The sequence below is a fragment of the Dermacentor variabilis genome, chromosome 5, assembly GCF_050947875.1.
Source record: "Dermacentor variabilis isolate Ectoservices chromosome 5, ASM5094787v1, whole genome shotgun sequence".
Lineage (NCBI taxonomy): Eukaryota > Metazoa > Arthropoda > Arachnida > Ixodida > Ixodidae > Dermacentor > Dermacentor variabilis.
In genome coordinates this window covers 187,965,910-187,972,047 of record NC_134572.1, presented here as the reverse complement: position 1 = coordinate 187,972,047, position 6,138 = coordinate 187,965,910, and the positions used below count along the sequence as shown (strand labels likewise).

Genomic DNA, 6,138 nt, shown 5'->3' with positions numbered 1-6,138 from the left:
ATCATTCTCATCCTACTTAGCCTCCATTCGTCAGGTACTTTACCATCCACTAGCATTTTGCTCACCACCTCCCTCAATGCTTTCTTAGATTTCGGGCCCAATTTCTTTATTAACATAATTGGAATACCATCGGGGCCTGCCGATGTGCTACTTGGTACCCTCTTCTCCGCCCTTTCCCACTCTTTTTGTCCAAGCGAAAGCAGTGGGTTGACCGGGCTATCCCTCTCCGACGTACTGCATGTACCATTTGTCTGTTTTGTAAATTTTCCCCTCATCATGGTTCCTATTGTTGCGTTTCGCCTGCGACACGTGGTTTTGCCGGCGCGACTGCGGCGGGGCGGCAGACATTTTGGCCCGATCGTCGTCGCCGCAACACTCATCGGCAGGTGTTTCCAGGCGCGACTGCGGCGATGCGACCGCAAAAGATCACCCTCTCATTCCAGTCATTGTGCCCGAAACAGGCGATGCCAAAGCAGGGACCATCCTCTCATTCCAGTCATTGTGCCCGAAACAGGCGATGCCAAAGCAGGGACCATCCTCTCATTCCAGTCATTGTGCCCGAAACAGGCGATGCCAAAGCAGGGACCATCCTCTCATTCCAGTCATTGTGCCCGAAACAGGCGATGCCAAAGCAGGGACCATCCTCTCATTACAGTCATTGTGCCCGACCGGCAGCGCTACAACAGGGTGCTACGAGATCGTGCTCGACAGGGTGCTACGAGATCGTGCTCGTCATGGTGCTACGGCATCGCTACGACAGTGTGCGTCACCATTAGCCCATTGTACATTCACGTGCTCGTCTTTTGAGGGGTTCCTTCTTGCCCTCAACTGCGAGAGTATAAAAACAGCTGCCCCCGGACGCAAAAAGGAGGGCTCCGATTTCTTCTGTTGAGTGAAGTGCTCTCCCGTCTCTCTACTTCGGTCAACCTGACCGCCAACTCTTTGCGATGTTAAAATAAACAAGTTGTTTTGTTGTTACCAGTCGACTCATGCTTTGCCGGGACCTTCGGATGCTTCCAGTTGTACCCCAGGCCGCCAGGCCAACGCTACCCTTGGGGCTTGCGACCCAGGTACAACCACGGGCGTCAGCGCCGAGTTCCCAACAGATCGTACCAGCAGTCCGATCCAAACACTATATAGAGGCTAGAACCTTCTAGCCTCTATAGTTCCTATATGCTCCATTGCCGCCTCTCCTTCTAACCGAGTACCTTGAGCTGTTACTATATACCTCTGTTCTAGGCTTGTCCTATTACCCAAGGAGTTCAGATGTTGCCAGAATTTTCTAGCTGCCTGTTTATCTTTTTTATTGCTTATTTTTGACAGCCATTGGGACCCTTTTGTCTTGATTTTCTCGTTGATCAAATAAGATGCTCCCCTTTTGCACGCCTCGATTGATTTTTCGCCCTCTGTGGCCATTTGGTGAACTTGAGAGTGTGCGGGGCCTGGTGCCACCTCTGAAGTGTACGTCGTTATATGACGAGCTAATCGAGGAATCGCAGAATGTTTCTGCTTGCTAAATGAATGTAAAATATAAATTAAATATTATACGCCAAGTTTTGAAGTATAAACTTGTGGTGTCGGGCGTTTACGCAATGCAGAAGTAATTTATTAACGTCATTCTTTTTCATTCTCAGCCCACAGGCGGTATCGTAAGTGTAAATGAGTTGGCCACGGAGTTGGCAGAGCGCAGCTAGGCTATGTCGCCTGCTACCAGGAGCTCGCACGATGCATGCAACAGGAACGCACTACCAGCACTTCTCAAGTAGCTAGCACGACAAAACCGTGAACTGGTTCTTAGGGACACCTTTACTAGCCGACTATATCAATTTTCCTTCTTTTTTCGCCCTTCGTCATCGGCTCGGACATGACTCGCTCGCCGCCGCGCTGCCGCTATCCCTGCGATCTGCCCCACGGCGCGTCGCGTGATAGAAGCAGTGGAACTTAAATCGAATATTACGGTATACGGACCCTGCATTGTCTGCGCGAAGTCAAATCGAAGAGTGTGGTGCTGACGGTGCGCGCTGTGCCGTGAAATGTAGAAACAAAGTATGGCACTCCCGAACTAGAGAAAAAAGGGCAGCCAAATAAGAGAGCTCCATGCACAATACCTTCCCGTCCTGACTGCATAGTTTTATCAGCCGAACGAAGGAAGCGCTGAACCAGCCTAGGTTGAACCCTTCTGACTGCTGAACGGCGATCTGCGAGCTATTCGCACTGGCGATAGCACTGGGAATTCGATCTCACTATGCAAATATCTCCATGGCATTGACCTTGAAGCTGAAGTCACGGCAAAGCTGACCCAGCCCTTCAACCGGCCAACACAGTAATTGCGAGAGCAACTTTGTGGACAATGCCGGCAGCAGAGATCTAGGCAATTCCGATTAATGCTTCGCGTCCGACTGAGCTCTGGGAGCTGCAGGCCGGTGCCGATGAACCGCAGCGCGCAATATCCCTTCCTCTGCGTGGAATGGCCACTCGTACGCTTGCACCCGAGTCTCCTCCATTTGATAGCGTAGCCTGCAAAAGGTCTGCTTAGAAAGCCAGAAAGGGCGGTGCAACTCATTATCCGTCACTTCTTCGAAAGCGTATCGCATTTCCAGCCGTGGTCGACACCGAAAGAGCAACGCCAAGCAGACGACGAAGGCAAGCAACGCACGCGCGCGCGCGACGCCCGCACGTCTCCGGGGACGCGCGACCGGCGCGCGCGGCCAGGGTCACAAGCCAACAGCCAAGCCACAGCAACGGAACCCCAAAGCGGACTACACTCTAAAGAAAGCTTGCGCTCTTTGGGGTGTGCCACACAACGATAATCGTCGTCTGCCTTGACGCGTTTCCTTTCTTTAACGCTGCGAGCCCGGTACTTTCCAGTACCGAACGGCATGCGCGTTATCAGCATGACATAGCATTTCCGACAGGAAAGTAGCGTGCGCAGCATTTTCAAGAAAGGAAACGCATCAAGGCAGACGACGATTATCGTTGTGTGGCAGAGATACACTCCAAAGGGTGCAAACTTTTCTTAGAGTGTGCCCCTTCTCCGGTTCCTACGACCGGTTCGCTTTGAAGATGATTGACAGATGCGTGACGTATTCGAAAATTGCGATACCGCCCCGCTGCCTCTGACGACCTGTGACGTAATCAAAATTTTGGCCAATCAGGTGAGGCCAAAGGAACGGTTCTCCAACCGAACCGTTATAAGATTCGGCCCCAGGCTGAACTGACTTATTTGCGCCATATTGCGCTTTCAGAGGCAGGATTCCTTAAAAAAAAAAAAAAAATGCGTTCAGTATATAAAAATACATGAAACACGTTTTACCGCAAAGGCGTCTGAATTTGTTATCGTGGGTAAGGCTTCACGAAAAAAAAAAAAAAACGAGTAAAATAGGGCATTAATAAATCGAAACGACAAAGTGCAGTTTGTCCTTTGTCGCGATTGACGAGAGTGCACTCCCCGCATCGAGCTGTCCAGCGTTATTACACGTTGTTCACGGATAATTATCGCTACCAAAAGCAAAGGTTGAAAATCTGGATGCTGTTAGTATAAATTAAAGCCACATACTCTCTTACATGTTATAGTATAGTTTTCTCCAGTACCAAACAGCTCCCGTTCGACTCACAGGCCGCGCGGAGAGCATCACCGCCATGCGACGAATGTCACAAGGCACTGAGGCGAAGTAATTACGTACTTCCAAGACACTTTCCCAACCACACCTGCTTGACTGTCTGCAACCTGGTGAGCAGGGACGGGCTGGGCAAAAATCGTGAATCAGCCGCTTAGATCGTCGACTCGACAGAGCGGAAAACATCGAGTATTTTTGGAACGACGATAGACGAGCGCTGCAGCGGTCGGTTCATCGCACCGGGTTGCCCCACTCGTGACCTCCGAGACTCCGAGATGAGACGACGAGGTGACGGAGGCCATGCATGCACTATAAGGAATACAAGCATACGCGTCGGCAACAAGCGAAACCGAAACAATTACAACTTTTTCTTTAACGCATAAATTTTGAATACTCCTTGTTGCTTCTAAAATTGTACTTCTATAAAAAATAGGATGTTTAATGTCACCACTGCAGTAACAAAACTTAGAAGAAAGGACAATTTGGAAAGTGCAGAAGGAGCTGGCAACCAATTCCGAGAACGCACTTATTTTAGTTTAGTTTTTCTCAACACTCGTGCCTGCGGTAGCTGATCTTGAACGCGGTGAAAGTTGTGCGTGTGGTGCGTTCTTGTACTTCTTCAGTTGTTTTCGCAAAACCGTGAGACACCGTAGAAAACTTCCAGTGCGCCTCTGATCAGGGCACGTCAGCAGCACTCACTCAGTTCCGCGAGCACTTCCGAGCCATCCGAGAGAACGCTGCAAGTTCGCGCCATCGGTGATGTAAGCAGGTGAGACAAGCACGACTGTGTATATTTCAGTCAGTGTAGTACGTCAAGCGGTGACTACGTGAACTGGCGTACACCGTGCGTGATCGCGCCTATCGTTGAAGGGCCGGTTTATTGTGTTCGGAAGCGCGGTCGTCGCTTCATAATACGCATTATGGGCAGCCTTTTTTGTTTAGTTGTTTCTTACGTGACCTGTTGCGGGGGTCTTGGATCTTCAGTGATCCCTTCCTCTACGGTGGTGTCAGTGGAGGGAGAAGGGGGTTTCTTTCGCAACGTCGTTTCGTACGTTCTGTCAAAACCAGACCCGGGAAGCGGACGTTAGGTTTCACGTCTCTGAGACACTAATAATATCGTCTATTTCAGGCGCTGCGGCCTCTCTTCGCCCACACTTGGGAGCTGGGGTTGTCACCACAGGCGTGACAGCCGAAGGCGTGCGTGCGACGCTGTGCTCATTGTGCCGGTAAGTGTTTTCCGCTTTTGTGTGACTCACGCTGAACGGACGTTCAACGGCACTCTCTCTTTTCTTGCGGTCCATATGAGCGTCACGCTGAAATACAAGCTTCGGAGAGAGAACGGAAAGCGCGTCTGGATGTTTGTCCGGTTGGCGAGCGAGCGCAGTGATAAGATCGTACAGAGTTCGTTCACAGCTGCACGGCAACAGGTTTGGTTGTTTGGATGCTATGCGCCGAGCTTGAAATACTGGCCGTTCGCTGAAGGACAAGCTTATGATCAGTCTTTGACCCGACCTAGCTGCGGAGCGAACGGGTGCCAGTTCTGAAGAAGCCTCGAGTTGCCGGGCGGAGTCTCCGCTATCCCTTCGCGGCATGCCACGCAATAAAGCACACGCGTCTTGTGGTTGCTTTCTATTTTTCCTTTTAATGCTTACTCTTGCACGTAAAGCTGTTATGAGTGATCGACGTTTGTTTCTTTAGAATGTGCTGATGTTGGCGTCCGGTCCCCATCTTTGCATTGCTGCTCACGACACTCGCCTGTTGTCAATACGGGCCCAGATAGCTGGCACGTGATGTCATCACAGCAGCTTGTCCGTACACTTTGTAGCACTTTTTACACAGTTGCAGATAAGGATAAGTGACAGTGGCAGGTGCTCGGGCATAAGTGGAAGGCACACATAGGCATTGCTGTTGTGTAAGGTCCGAAATGAAACTTCATATTTATCTGCTCTGTGGCAAAATTACCAGACTTATTTAAAACCTAATTATTCGTTAGTGATTAATTATGTATATGAAGGTTTGCTGAACATGGTTGAAAGGATGATTTTGTGTCCCTGCTATATGAAAGGTAAGCCTTACAGAGCAACAGTGCCTTCTTCTCAATGAGCAGGCAAGCTTGGCTTGCTTCTCTATCTGTTTTTGCTACGGGAGTTTCATTTTCGTAGTTAGCTTTTGCTCTTGTCAGCTGTCATCTAACTGTAGCATGTGCACTGTTTCTTGAAATGATGCCATTTGTGGCACAGACAGCAGCTTTTGTTTGGTATATCACTTTATTGCTAAGTCACTAAGCATATGCTAGGTATGCTTGTTGTACCTGTTGTCTTGCCCCGTCATAACTTTGCTACACTTTTTGACATTGACATGATTCCAACTGTACCCAGTGCAATTCAGTAGAATAGCCACACAGCTCTTGTGTAGTCCTTTTCTCTGCCATGCTGTCTGTGTGTGTTTTCTTGCACTGCTTTCACTATTCCAACCATTTTGGTTTTAATTACGTTTCATTTGACAGCTTTAAGTCATGCAT

General features: G+C 49.5%; 1 protein-coding gene across 2 annotated transcripts in view; it reads left to right on the top strand.

Annotated features, from left to right (window-relative positions):
* The first annotated feature begins 4,135 nt into the window (after positions 1-4,135).
* Positions 4,136-6,138, top strand: part of LOC142583401 (uncharacterized) — a 64,976-nt gene continuing 62,973 nt past the window's right edge. Inside the window, exons 1-2 of one of the 2 annotated variants that reach the window (XM_075693851.1) lie at positions 4,136-4,386; positions 4,747-4,843. The gene's annotated coding sequence lies outside the window, so the exon portion shown is untranslated. Of the gene's footprint in view, positions 4,387-4,422; positions 4,666-4,746; positions 4,844-6,138 lie in introns of those variants that run through there. The other variant, XM_075693852.1, reaches the window with a different exon arrangement.